The sequence below is a fragment of the Diabrotica virgifera genome, chromosome 6 (assembly GCF_917563875.1).
Source record: "Diabrotica virgifera virgifera chromosome 6, PGI_DIABVI_V3a".
Classification (NCBI taxonomy): domain Eukaryota; kingdom Metazoa; phylum Arthropoda; class Insecta; order Coleoptera; family Chrysomelidae; genus Diabrotica; species Diabrotica virgifera.
In genome coordinates this window covers 90,311,751-90,326,619 of record NC_065448.1, presented here as the reverse complement: position 1 = coordinate 90,326,619, position 14,869 = coordinate 90,311,751, and the positions used below count along the sequence as shown (strand labels likewise).

At 32.2% G+C, this 14,869-nt stretch overlaps 1 protein-coding gene across 12 annotated transcripts in view; it reads left to right on the top strand.

The window, feature by feature from the left end:
- The window catches only part of LOC114326889 (carbonic anhydrase), a 471,397-nt gene that overhangs the window by 205,053 nt on the left and 251,475 nt on the right, over nt 1–14,869 (top strand). The window contains exon 1 of one of the 12 annotated variants that reach the window (XM_050652605.1): nt 5,989–6,053. The exons of the other annotated variants lie outside the window; for them this stretch is intronic. The gene's annotated coding sequence lies outside the window, so the exon portion shown is untranslated. Of the gene's footprint in view, nt 1–5,988; nt 6,054–14,869 lie in introns of those variants that run through there. 12 annotated transcript variants of the gene reach the window in all.

The window sequence follows — 14,869 nt, the reverse complement described above, 5'->3', positions numbered from 1 at the left end:
GGAAATAGTTCTGTACTTTAGGATTTGAAACAAGATGTTTATCCTTGGTAGACTAAAGCAAATATTCACATAGATCATCGTGATGTACCAATAATATCTAACTTCTAGTGGGATGAAAAAGCAAAAGTTTTCAGCTAGATTATAAGCCATCTCCATTACACTGACAATACGGTTTCAATCGCTGGCACTATACAAAATGTTCAGACCCTGGTCAGTAAAGTATAGCATCAGAAGTTGTTCGTGAACCTCGAATTGTTATTATGTCATTTTATCATCATCGGGCCTCCTTATATTCAAGTTTCTTTCCTAAGAAAAAACCCAGACCTAGTTAAAACATTTTCCAGTGTGTAACAGTCTTTAGTAATTCTCCGTCTGTGTTACCTCTCCTGAGTACTTCCTCGATAGTTTTTATTGCCCAAGGTATCTTCTGCCTCCGTCCCGTCTATGAATACAAATTTCTAATGCTTCTGCAGCATATAAAAGTACAGACCAATATAAATAGCAGTTAACCATTCTTTATCTCAGTTCAAAACTGAGATGATTCTTGCAAAGAAAGGTCTTCGGTTTCATAAAAGTAGTTTTAGTCATTGCTATTCTGTGTTTTATTTCTATGTCTGGATCTAGTTGGTCCGTTATGACTGATTCCAAATACGTTATTTTGTGAACTTTTTTAACTTGGACTCTATTTATTTGACACTCTGCATCTGTATGTGGGTTACGACTAAAGACTAAAAGGGGTGATACACACGCGAGTAAGTACGCGAACTTATGGCTCGCGACCTTTTTCGCGCGTGTATCACAGCAAGTACGCGTACTTTAAGTCCGCCGAGTAAGTACGCCGTCGATCCAACAAGTTTGAAATCTTACTCGTAACCCGTACGTGTATCACTGCCACGAGCCTCGAGCCATCATGTTATTGCGTTTAAAGTTACACTTATATTTTCACTAATTAAGCAAATTGCCTAGAAATATTTTAATCGTTTATTGTTGAAAGGAGACAAGTTACATTTTATAAGTTTTGAGAAAACCGTAAAACACTATTTTAAGCTATACTAAATTATTTTGATTATTTGTTTTTGAGTAAACCTAATTATTTATAGGCTATTTTATCCTCCTGATGAAAATATTACCATCTTATCTATGATATTTTGTTTGTTTATGCCTACCTTGTATTAAATTAAAATAGATCAAAAACAAGTGCTATACTTCACATCATGATTTTGACAGCTTACCACACTTACAAAAAATCAAATTATTCTTCTATTTAACAAAACCTGATCAAAAAAATAATCAAACGCTACTAAAAAACATAAGATTTCAGCAAAATTAGGTACCCAGAAAATAAAAAATTTAACCACGAGGACAGTTTCTAAATTTTTTGCTACCGACGGCGACCGCGATCTTTAAAACCGCGTACATACTTTAAGTCTGCCGTGTATCACCGACGGCGAGCCGAGTAAGTCCGCGATCTTTAAACCCGCGTACTTAAAGATTGCGTGTGTATCATGCGCTTAAAAACTTTATTTTGTTTGATTTTAATGCTCATTTCTTCTCCACTGTCATAAATACGGTCAAACAGAATTTGCAGACGTTCAATATTTTCTGACAAAATTGCTTTATCGTATGTGTATATAATTACATTAAGTAGTTCCCCGTTGACTTTTATTCCATATGTCTGTGTCTCAAGTGTCTGTTTTAATAACTGGTTCGAGTAAACATGGATCAATTTTGGGGACAAAATGCAACCTTGTATGACTCCTCGTTGTATGGAGATTTCGTCGGTATAGTTATCTCCAATTTTTACGATAGCAGTTTGATTCTAGTATAGATTTTTAATATCCCTATATTTTTTACCCTCTGCAATTATTTTACATGTTGTTCTTTATCGAATATCTTTTCGAAGCGTGCAAATCCATATTTTCTTTGATCACGGCATTTTCGTAATATAAGTGATGAGCGTACTAATAACCGGCAAAATAGCGCAAAAGATGGAAAACATTAAATTGTGAGATAAAAAGAAATAAAACTAGTAGAGTTGTTAAATTTAGCGATAGTAACATATACATTGACATTATACTGATTGTTTCCCCCTTTAGACGTATCAGAAGAGTATGTCAACTAAAACTGTCACTGTGACAGTGGCATTTCTCAAATTCGTCCGATACGTCTAAAGGTGGGAAACAATCACTATAATGTCAATCTATAAGTTACTATCGCCAAATTTAACACCTCTACTACGTTCATCTCTTTTTATCTCACAACTTAATATGTTTTCCATCTTTTGCGTTATTTTGCCGGTTATTAGTGCGCTCATCACTGTATTACGAAATTTAGAGGAAAAGGTGCCTCTCTAGTTCCAGTAGCATTTCTAAAACCATATTGGGTATTTTCGAGATCTTCACATTTGCATTTAATTCTGTTGTGAAGTATTTATTGTTGCTCATTAGGGTAATTAGTCAATAAACTGAGCATTTTCTAGCATTATTTTTTCTAGATATTGCGCCAAAGATGGACTTGAGCCAGTCTGTGGGAATCACCCCAGTGTTATACAGGGTGTCCCGAAAAGATTGATCATAAATTATACCACAGATTCTGGGGTCAAAAATAGGTTGACTGAACCTCACTTACCTATATACAATAGTGCACACAAAAAAGTTACAGTCCTTTGAAGTTACAAAATGAAAATGGATTTTTTCCATATATCTATCGAAAACTTTTATAGATTTTTTATTGAAAATGGACGTGTGACATTCTTATGGCAGGAACATCTTAAAAAAATAACAGTGAAATTTGTACACCCCATAAATAATTTAAGGGGTTTTGTTCCCTTAAACCCCCCCAAACGTCTGTGTACGTTCCAAATAAATTATTATTGTGGTACCATTAGTTAAACACAATATTTTAAAACTTTTTTGCCTCTTACTATTTTTTCGATAAGCCAGTTGTTTACATAAAAATTTTATGGGAGTTTCGTTCCTTTACACCCCCCAAATGCTTGTGTACGTTCCAATTAAACTATTATTGCGGCATCGTTAGTTAAACATAGTGTTTTTAAAACTGTTTTGCCTCGTTAATATTTTTTCGATAAGGCACCTTTTCTCGAGATGTGGCTTCTTGTTTAATATTATGGTTCAAAATATACCTAAAAATGTAAATTATAAATAAATTTTCATAATGTTGTTGTGAAGCTACTTCCTTGTGGCATTTTTATAATTAACTATTTTCATGGGAAACAAGCCACAATTAAATTGAAAAAATAATTTTAATTACGTTTCGACGCCCAAATTGGATGTCGTCTTCAAAATACAAAATATGTACTACTAAATTAAACAAAAATGTTGTTGCTTAGTAAAAATTCTTCTAATAATTTATTTAATCTGACTCATTTATATCGGCAAGTTGTTTAAATTATAAATAATATTAATAATACATAGATATATAAGTAACACTAAAATATATAATCGTGGTATTTTCTTTCTACTGACTTTCTCTTTTGGTATGGGTAACCACATCCTACTACCACATTCTACCAAGGAATTTGCGACACAATTGGTTTCATTTAGCATAATTAGAGCCGCTTGTTTAATTTTTCACTTTTTACTATCTGTTTCTTTCAGGACTACTTAAATCTCTCCACTGAACTCTATGTTCATTATCCCATGCGTGTTGACATATTTGAGATCTATCAAATTCTCTATTTTTAATATAAAACTGATGTTCACTTATTCTAACGTTTAATGGTCTTGATATTTCACCTAAATAAAATTGTTCGCATTCACAAGGTATTTTAAAAATACAATTATTTGTTCTTTCTTGTTCATTGTTAGGATCTCAATGTGTTTGTTGTTGTGAACGTTGTCGAAATGTTGAGATAAATATATAAATAAATAAATAAATTTTTAATAAATTATTAGAAGAATTTTTTACTAAGCAACAACATTTTTGTTTAATGTAGTAGTATTTTGTATTTTGACAACTTCATCCGATTTGGGCGTAGAAACGTTAATAAAATTATTTTTTTAATTTAATTGTGGCTTATTTCCCATCAAAATAGTTTATAAATTTTCATATTATACAAAAATATGTGGTGGATTTGACAAATATTCAAAATATCTCGATAAAAACTGGCTTTTCGAGAAAGTACTAAGAGGCAAAAAAGTTTTAATAACATTGTGTTTAACTAATGGTAGCACAATAATAATTTAATTGGAACGTACACAAAATTTTGAGAGGTTTAAGGGAACAAAACTCCCATAAAATTTTTATGGGGTGCACAAATTTCACTATATAGTATATTAAGTATGGAGAACGGTAAGGGTTTTATACCGACCGAAGACAATTGTTTGGAGGAGGAGCGGATCGACGACTCCAATTATTGTCTGAGATCGGTTACCCTTAACGTTCGACATGCTTATAACGTTTTTTTGCACGATTGATACCATTATAAATTATAAAATTAAACATTTTCGTCATATTGACTAGTTTCATTCATTTTATCAGGATAGATACTTTGGTTGTTAGGTAGTAACTAGGGTGCATAACAACAATGGAAAATTGAGTTTTTATTTAGTTGTCAATAATTTTAAGTACAATTTTAATTATTATAAATTAAAATATGAGCGAAAGTGAATTTGAAGAAATTGAACGGGCTTGGGAAGAAGGGTGTTCCGCAATTATTCTCGAAAAATCCAAAATCCGTTATCAAAATACCTACCAAAGTTTTAAAAAATGGTGCGAAGGCAAGAATTTAAGAATCGAAGAAAAGACTCTATTGGCATATTTCGTTCAAAGACATATGCAGTTGAAAGCTCCTGGAAGCCTCTGGGCAGAATATTCAATGATTAAATCCACCGTTTTTCTTTATGATGACATTGATATTTCCAAGTTTTCAACGTTAATCGCGTATTTGAAGAGAAAAATTAACAAATTGTACCATAAGTTTCAATATTAATAAATAATTCGTTAGTTCTCTTTATTCTTTCAAAAAATAAATTAAAATTAAGAGATTTTTTAACTCGACGGTAAGTGAATTACTTACCGTCGAGTTGGAGTACTTACCGTCGAGTTGGATTACTTACCGTCGAGTTGCTAGTAAATGTCACCTACGGACGTAAAATCTGTCACGGTAAACAGTCAAAAATGATCAATCGTGCAAAAATGTTTTTTAAGATGTTCCTGCCATAAGAATGCCACATGTCTATTTTCATTAAAATTTCTCTAATAGTTTTCGATATATTGAAAAAAATTTACTTTCATTTTGTAACTTCACAAGGCTGTAACATTTTTTATGTGCACATTTGTACTAAGGTAAGTTGGGTTAAATCAACCTCTTTTTGACCCCAGAATCTGTGGTATAATTTATGACCAATCTTTTCGGGACACCATGTATAGTGCATTAAAAAGTTAACTCATTTTCCTTCTATTTTTGCCTGAATTACATTTTATTTGTCATATTAACCATTTGGTTTGTTGTCATTATCTTCGAGATTTTCATGGTTTCTCGTTTAACCTCACTAATTTCGTGTTGCACAAGCAGCTTATGTTATAATAGCTTACAGTTTAACATTTATCCGGCAGTTCTTAAATTCGCGAGTATATTCTGTTCTTGTCATATAAAATGATCTATTTGAGATTTTTTCTTTAAATGTTTATCCTTCATCATCATCAACCACTTCATGTCAAGTGGCTCGACAATCCGTTGTGGATCTTGGCCTGCTCGCAAAGAAGTCGCCACTCCTGTCGATTCCTGGCAACACATCTTCTGACTCCTAAAATGTTTATCCTTGCACTTTGTTTTTTTTCCTTCAACTGAGTGCATGTATTATTTGCTAACTATTTTCAAATATATAATAACTCATTATGTTGAAAAACAAACATTGATAATTTATGAAATATGTCTGAATTTTTGTATTATTTAAAGTTGCAATTAACTGTCCGTTATAAATAAGTTCTGAACGCAGTATATTGCAGTTGTGTTTCCTGTCTCATGTGCCTTACTACTCGTATAACCTTCCTAGTTTATCAGTTTAGCAACTGCATTTAGATAATTTAGCGTAAGCATTTTAATTAGTTTTTATTATAAGGAAGTTTGCAATTATTAAACCTAGTGGAAATATAGTTTTTTCCTTATTTGTTGTCATGTACAAAAATTATAATTAACTTCACTTCCATTATATTTTTCGTCAATATTATCACGCCATTTTGATCGCCTTGATTGATTGTAAATAAACTACAGGAAAATTCTTTGGTGTATGCCCTACGCCTACATCTAGGTGTGTGGCTGTCAGCGCCTAGTGTCGAGCCTATTTTTTGTCGAGGTTTTGCTTTATCAGATACTTAAACCCTGTCCTCGCTGCCTATGCTGGCCAGTTGGAACATGTTAGGTCCTTGTTGTCCTGGTCCATATGAAAACGCTAAACTGTGGTATCAACTGGTACCCGGAGTTGAATCGTCCTTAGATTTTAGTCCGTTGTGCTCACCTCACATGAAGTGATCTAAGTCATAACCGGAGTCTGCTGTCATATTAATCTTAACCATTTTATATGTTCGTAAATATTCATGGCATCAGATTGTATATTTAAAATATTGTGTCGCTATTCTGTTGGTTTTATATTTTTATTAGTTGAACAATTTTCACCATTTGTTTTTCTGATCCGCTAGATCAGCGGTTCTCAACCTTTTTTGCTCAGCGACGCACTAACGTACTCCTTACAGATTCGCGACACCCTTATATGTACAAATTTTTGCTAGTGGTAGGTAAGTACAGATGAATATATTAAGCATATTATTTTTTATTTCGTAAGAACATAACAAGCAAGAAACAAAACAGAAAGAATACATAAAATTAGTGTGAAATTTGACCCTGATGACTTTTGCAAAGTATATCTATCCAAGGACGAATTGTAGACAGACACACTCTCAGCTCGCTGTCCACATCAAGTAGTCGAGACCAGTAGCTAGATTTTATATTATTTATCGCAGAAAATGCAGATTCACATAAGTACGAGGTCGAAAACGGCAGTAAAAGGGATATTGCTCTCTTTGCTAATTTTGGGTATTCATTCTTAACTGAAATCCAAAAAACATCCGGAGCTACTTCACTAAATTTTGATTTTAAAACTGTGTCAGAATACACTTCAATAAGTTGTTCCTTTTCAGAATAGGTTAATTCTGCCTTGTTTACGTTGTTCTCGTCAAGTGCAATCAACCATTCACAGTTAGCACTCAAGACAGAGGGAAAGTATTTAGTTATCCCTTCTTGCAACTTACATAAGTGCTCTTTCATGCTCTCCTTTAGTAGAGTCTGTTCTTCAGATTTCAAATTAATTAAAGTTATAGAGGTTTCGGGAAAAGTAGTCAAATCGTTTTTTTCTATAACCGAGTTCCAGAATGTCAGTTTTTTGGAGCAGGCACTTATTTTATCAGTTGATGATATTATGGTTTCCTTTCGTCCATGCATCGTTGCATTCAAAGAATTTAGCTTATTAAAAATGTCAGAAAGGTAAGCCAACTAAGCACACCAAAGAGGGTTTTTAAGATTTTTACAAAAATCACTTTGGCCATCTTCTGTTTTAAAAAATTCGAGTAGTTCGTCTTTAAGTTCTAAAATTCTGTTTAGTATTTTTCCTATAACGTGGTATATACCTAATAGTTAAAAAAAATGGTTGAATGCATGATTGGTATATTATAACAAGTGAAAAATATAAAAAAAAACATCGTATTCGTAAATCTCGCGACACACCTGATAGGTTCTTGCGGCACACCAGTGTGTCGCGACACGGTGGTTGAGAACCGCTGCGCTAGATAACTATCAACTTATTTGCTCGTTTTCAAAAATATTTTATAAATATATTAAAACTATATTTTTCTTTTGATCAGTTATGATCTTCAAAACTTTTAGAACTTAGAAAAAGTTCTGATTGATTGATGAAAAATACTGGTTTCTCCAAAATAAACTATCTTCAAATCAAGAGAAATACAATTCATATGATTTTGAAGTTGAAAGCATCCCTTCACACTTCGAAATTGAATGCTGATTTAAATACTGATACCTTCAGCATACCCCAAATATTATCAGGTGTCAGATCAGGAAAGTTAGTGTCTCGAAGTCTGTTCCACTAAAATTTATCTAGTATTCGTGAAGTAAGGTTAAAGAGTGTACCTACAGCTATAGGTATGGCTTGTTGCACTGTTCTGTCGAAAAAATTGCCTGTAAATCTCCTGATTTCGTGGGCTCCAAACATTTCGTAAATCTGTAAAAAAAGATTTAATAATATTCTCCCTAATGCTCTTGATTCAGTAACTGGAGGTTTGTTCTCATTTTCAACACAATAAGGACCAATAATCATATACGTAAATACAACAATCCAAATGATGACTTGTTCACTGTAGAGCAGCTTCTCTACAATGACTTCCGGACGAATTTAAGAAATTGAGTTGTTTGCTAAAAATTGCTATAAACGTTACGGTCTAAGAGCTAGCAACGGTTTCGAGAAATCATTTTAAGACGGCTGATTCTGTCATATATTGTTCCCTATGCTTCCTCGAACACCGTACCGGCCATCGGGCTGCTGATACAGGTTGCGTTCATTACTGCGCAGCACACCTGTACAGGTAAACATAAAATCAGGGTGATTGATTAGTGTGAAAAAGCTTAGTAGATCCGCTCTAGTAATAGATAGCAATAAAAGTTAATAACAAAAATTGTAGCTAACTTTGCGCTTCACATTACAAAATTAGTTAGAATGTTACAGGGTGTTCGATAACATAGTGGCGGACCAAACATTTGTTTTTTTAAATGGAACACCCCTAATTTTATTTTATATTCGAAATCTTCTTAACTTCCCCATGACAAAAATATAAAGGTTTGTTATGTTATACAGGGTATTTACAAAGTTATAACCAATGCTCTATGAAAGTCGTAATAAGTTCAGCTCCCTGTATAAATAAAAATAAGCACAACAGCAATGGTTTATTGGTGCCATATTTTTTTGTTGATTGTCAAAATTTATAAAAATGGTTGATATTGCTAATTTTCTTTATATCGAATACAGGGTGAGTCAAAACGCAAGTACATTATTTTCACAGTAATTTTAAATAGAACACCCTAATTAATAACTTGCTCCGAAAAATGAAAATATCTCGAAAACTGACAAATTTAGGCATAGGGAATATTATACAAAAATTAAATTACGGTAATGATATTTTTCGATAGTAATATAAAATACAGGGTGTTTCATTTAAAATTTATGAGAAAAGAATGTACTTGCGTTTTGACTCACCCTGTATTCGATATAAGAAAAATTAGCAATATCAACAATTCATAAAAATTTTCACAATCAACAAAAAAATATGGGACCAATAAACCATCGCTATTGTGCTTTTTTTATTTATACAGGGAGCTGAGTTACGATTTTCATAAAAAATTGGTTATAACTTTGTAAAAGCCCTATATAACACAACAAACCTTTATATTTTTGTGATGGGGAAGTTAAGAGAATTTCGAATATAAAATAAAATATAGGGTGTTCCATTTAAAAAAACATAAGTTTGGTCTGCCACTATGTTATCGAACACCCTGTAACAATCTAACTAATTTCGTAATGTGAAGCTAAAAGTTGGCCACCATTTTTATTATTAACTTTTATTGCTATCTATTACTATAGCGGATCTACTGAGCTTTATCACACTCATCAATCACCCTGTATATTGAATTTAAATTATTTTAGGACGAAAAATTTTTTTGTCATTACTTTTTAAACCACAGAAATGTCTGGCAATTACAGTTCATATTTCTAATAATGTTTAAAAAGTGATGACAAAAAAAGTGTTCGTCTTACAATAATTTTAAATTCGATATTACTCTGGACTAATTAGCAAAATACAAGGAAAAGTTATTTACCAGCAATTTTATTGCTGGAATCGAATCTTATTATTGTATGTATTAATAATATAGGTATGCAAAGTCCGCAGATAGTGTGCTACTTTTTGTATAAACAAAATGGCGCCCGAAAATCGTGTTTTTTTAAATTTTTGCTCTATAACTCCAAAGATTTTAAATTTACACCAAAAACACTCAAATAAAAATTGACCGCAATTAAATTCTGCACAGAGACGGGTTTTTCTCGATTCAGTTCGACGAAAACTTTCCCCGGAAAAAGCGGGCTTTTCCAACAAAATCTTTAATTTTCAACTAAAATTTTAGGTAAGTAATTGTTAATCAATATTTAAATAACTTGGTAATGTCAAAGCACTTTTAGTATAGATTATAATTCCAGAAGCCAATGGAAATTGAATAAACCGTTTAGCAACAATTGAATTGTTAATTAAAAATTTACGGTCGCTATAATAACGACAATAATTATGATGCATAAGAATAACTATGATTTTTTTATAAAAAGACACTATACCTATCTAATGTACTTTACAGAATGAAATTGGACTATTTAAGCGGCCTCAGGAATATTTTAAAATTATAAACAATTTTTTGGCTAATAAACAAATAGAATATCTCGTGAAATATTAAAATAAATTAAATTGTGAAAACGGTATTCGAAAGACATCGGCAGGACGCTTCTTTTAAAAGAAAAAAGGTTTAATTATGACGAGTGGTTCCTGAGATACAATCAGTCAAAGTTGACCGGAATTTACGGCAAAGATATAACCAATAGGATCATAATTTTTAAACTATCACCTTTTTATTTTTGTCCTCTTTCTCCACACGAATTTTCATGTCTTCAAAATACTCATAACATATATTATTATAATAAAAACTATCGATAGTACGTGTGAAAATTGCCAAAAATAGCAAAATTTCAATCAAAAACTAGTTTGGAGAAAATGTAACCCTCAAAGTTCAAAATCGATATACGTTAAAAAAATGCATTTTCTCGGCTTCCTATGGAGCAATTTCCTTCATTCTTTTTTTGGTCCCTAATAACTCGAGTAGAGCCATCGAACTAATGCATTATTAAATGTCAAACTTGCTTTTGTTTTGTTATAATAGATTAATTTATTTATAAGAACAGAAAACTACATATTTTTTCCACTTGTAGGCTTTTTTTTAGATAAACTTACTACAAGTGTACCTTTTAAAGTTAAAAACATAAATATTCTCATTTGAAAGCTGTATAATTATTTAAAAAAATTTTAATTAAACAAATTAAAATTTTGTGTTATAATAAATAAATTAATTTATTATAAAAAAACAAAAGCAAGTTTGACATTTAATAATGCGTTAGTTCGATGGCTCTACTCGAATTACTTGGGAACAAAAAAAGAATGAAGGAAATTGCTCCATGAGAAGCCGAGAAAATGCATTTTTTTAACGTATACCGATTTTGAACTTTGAGGGTTACATTTTCTCCAACCTAATTTTTGATTGGAATTTTGCTATTTTTGGCAATTTTCACACGTATTATCGATAGTTTTTATTATAGTAATATATGTTATGAGTATTTTAAGGATATGAAAATTGGTTGCAGAGAAAGAGGACAAAAATAAAAAGGTGATGGTTTGAAAATTATGATCCTATTGTTTATATCTTTGCCGTAAATTCCGGTCAACTTTAACCGGTTGTATCTCAGGAACTACTCATCATAATTAAACGTTTTTTTCTTTTAAAAGAAGCGTCCTGCCGCTGTCTTTCGAATACCGTTTTAACAATTTAATTTATTTTAATATTTCCCGATATATTCTATTTGTTTATTAGCCAAAAAATTCTTTATAATTTTAAAATATTCCTGAGGCCGCTTAAATAGTCCAATTTCAATTCTGTAAAGTACATTAGATAGGTATAGTGCCTTTTTCTGAAAAAATCATAGTTATTCTTATGCATCATAATTATTGTCGTTATTATAGCGACCGTAAATTTTTAATTAACAATTCAATTGTTGCTAAACGGTTTATTCAATTTCCATGGGCTTCTGGAATTATACTCTATACGAAAAGGGCTTTTACATTACCAAGTTATTTAAATATTGATTAACAATTACTTATCTAAAATTTTAGTTGAAAATTAAAGATTTTTTGGAAAAACCCGCTTTTTCCGGGGAAAGTTCGTCGAACTGAATCGAGAAAAACACGTCTCTGTGCAGAATTTAATTGCGGTCAATTTTTATTTGAGTGTTTTTGGTGTAAATTTAAAATCTTTGGGGTTATAGAGCAAAAATTGAAAAAAACACGATTTTCGGGCACCATTTTGTTTATAAAAACAGTAGCACACTATCTGCGGACTTTGCATACCTATATTATTAATACATACATTAATACATACAATAATAAGATTCGATTTCAGCAATAAAATTGCTGGTAAATAACTTTTCCCAAAAATGGCCTATTCTCCGATAATCAGCCCAGACTATATGTTTACCTGTACAAGTGTGCTGCGCAGTAATGAACGCAACCTGTATTAGTAGCCAAATGGCCGGTACGGTGTTTGAGGAAGCATAGGGAACAATATATGAAAGAATCAGCCGTCTTAAAATGATTTTTTTTTCCAACGTTGAGCTCTTGGTCCATCTAAAAATTTACTAGGATTTGGCAATATCTTTTGGGGGAATCTGTAAATGCAGAAATCATTATTTTATCACTGACAAGGGCAATAAGGATACTACAGAACATGACTCGTCTCTGAATGCGACATGTTTTGAAGACTCGGAAGGAAGAAAAACTTAACTAAATGTAACCAAAATGTAATATGAATAATCTCTAGTATCTAAATATCTAAATAATCATTTTTATCCCAGTAAATGACCGTTTTGGAGTGTAATCTTCAGGGTCAACTACGAATTGCATGAAAATTTGGATTGCGGTTCTACTTACCCTCCACTTCAAAGTTGAACTTGAGCCGTTGATTTAGCACTTTAAACCGGTAAAACTTACCGATCATATAAAAAATAATAATTAGAGTAAATTGTTTGTAAAGAGGTAATGAGTAATTTCATTTGGGGTGCTAAACAGGGGGAGATTTAGGGCGAACTTTATTTTGAGCGTAACTCGCTCAGCTTTAATGCTATAAACTCTTATAACAAACAAAAATAAACCTTTTTTTAAACAGCTTTTTTAATGAGCTACAACTTTGCTTCTGCTGGGTCTATAGACTTCACGAATACACAACTTTTTCCGTTTATTTCTATGCTGAGAATACGCCATTTTTTCTGAGAATATTGTTTTCGGTAAAATACTTAGTTTTTGAGTTATTTGTTAAAAACCGCCGGAAAACGTGTTTTTTTTTTTGTTGAAAATAATCATTTTAAATCGCAAATAACTCAAAAAGTATTGACTTACTTAAAAAACTCTATGGGACGAAAGTTACTTAGAATTAGTCAGTTAATCCATTTCCAGACTTATTTTAAACGCACGTCTTTTCACCCCCGAGAAGGGGAGAATGTTACCCCCAAGTAAAAGTCTCCAACGGTACAAGTTCAACTTTGAATTGGAGGGTAAGTGAAACCTAAAGTCAAAATTTTCATGCAATTCGGAGTTGATCCTAAAAATTACACGGTATCGCCGTATTTCCCGTTCATTTACTGGGCTATTTGGAAAAAATAATATTTTTATGTAGTTTTTGACTGATTAACTATGATTCAGTCAATTTGTACTCTACGAGCTCCCTAGTGGTAAAGTTTTGGGGTAATTCTGATTTCGTTCATTATATATGGATTTTGGGCTGCTGAATCCGAATATGAGGTTTGCGGACAAAATTTCTTGCCGGAACATTGAAAAAATCGCGAGAAAATAAAAAAAAATCAGCTTTTTTCCGCTTTTTTGCTCAAATCCCGAAAACTGTTAACTTTTAGTAAATAGTCTGTTAATAGAAATTAAAGTACTTAAAATTCTCTACAAATATCATAATTTACTTTTTTTTCACACGAACCGTTCGGTCTAAAGTGCAAGTTGAAAATTGCAAATTTTTAACGGTCTCGGCAAAACCCACTTTTTACATTCCAAAACTTTATTTTTTATTAGAATGCTGGCATTTGATAAATTTCTCCTAGTTTTCTATACAAATAATAAATCTTAGTTCATAATATGAATATGGTACGTCTCTTCTCATAGCTTCCATGAATCCTTTCCATCCTAAAATACCGGAATGTCTCTGCTTTTCCCTTAGAGCCACAGAAGATCAGGCACAGATGGAGTCTCAGTTTCAGTTGGTGTGAACATTCCCTTCGGATCTTGATTTCTGATAAACTTTGAGATTTTGTCCTTTCAAAATGTATTAGTTGTACAGCTCTCTGAGTTCCATAAACTTCAGGTGCGGGTTTAGTTTTTAGCCGAGGAATGGATTGGTTAGGAGCTACTGCATGTTTTGGTGCAATACAAGAAATGCCACCCATGACGTAAAAAGTGTGGTATCAGTCGATTGTATGTACGTTTACCCTTTCTGTCCCCACGCTGCATATTATATATGTTTTTTGAAAAATTGGGTCTGTATTCCCAGCCGCCATATACATACGTTCAAGGTGTTATGGTCTCAATTTACCAAAGCCGAAAATATGCGTTGTTTATAAAATTTTAGACTCATTGGTGTCCCAGTGCCGTAGAAATATGTCCAAAAGTGTTAGATATTGTTGTTCCCAAAGCCTCAAAATGTTGGCACCTAAGACAGGTCATGCGGACCCATTGCCGTTTGTTCACATATTTTAGATATATGCTATATTGTAGCACTGGTGGTAACGCTTATAGGTAGCTGCTAGAAGGTGAAGCGTTTGTAGCCACAGAAAAGACCAGAAAAAAAGAAGTGAATCGAGATACATGTGTGCAAGATGCGGAGTCGGCCTTTGCGTAGTGTCATGTTTTGAGCAGTATCACACAAAAGAAAACTTTTAATGTTAATTTACATTACATTATTTTTTTAAGTTAGTTA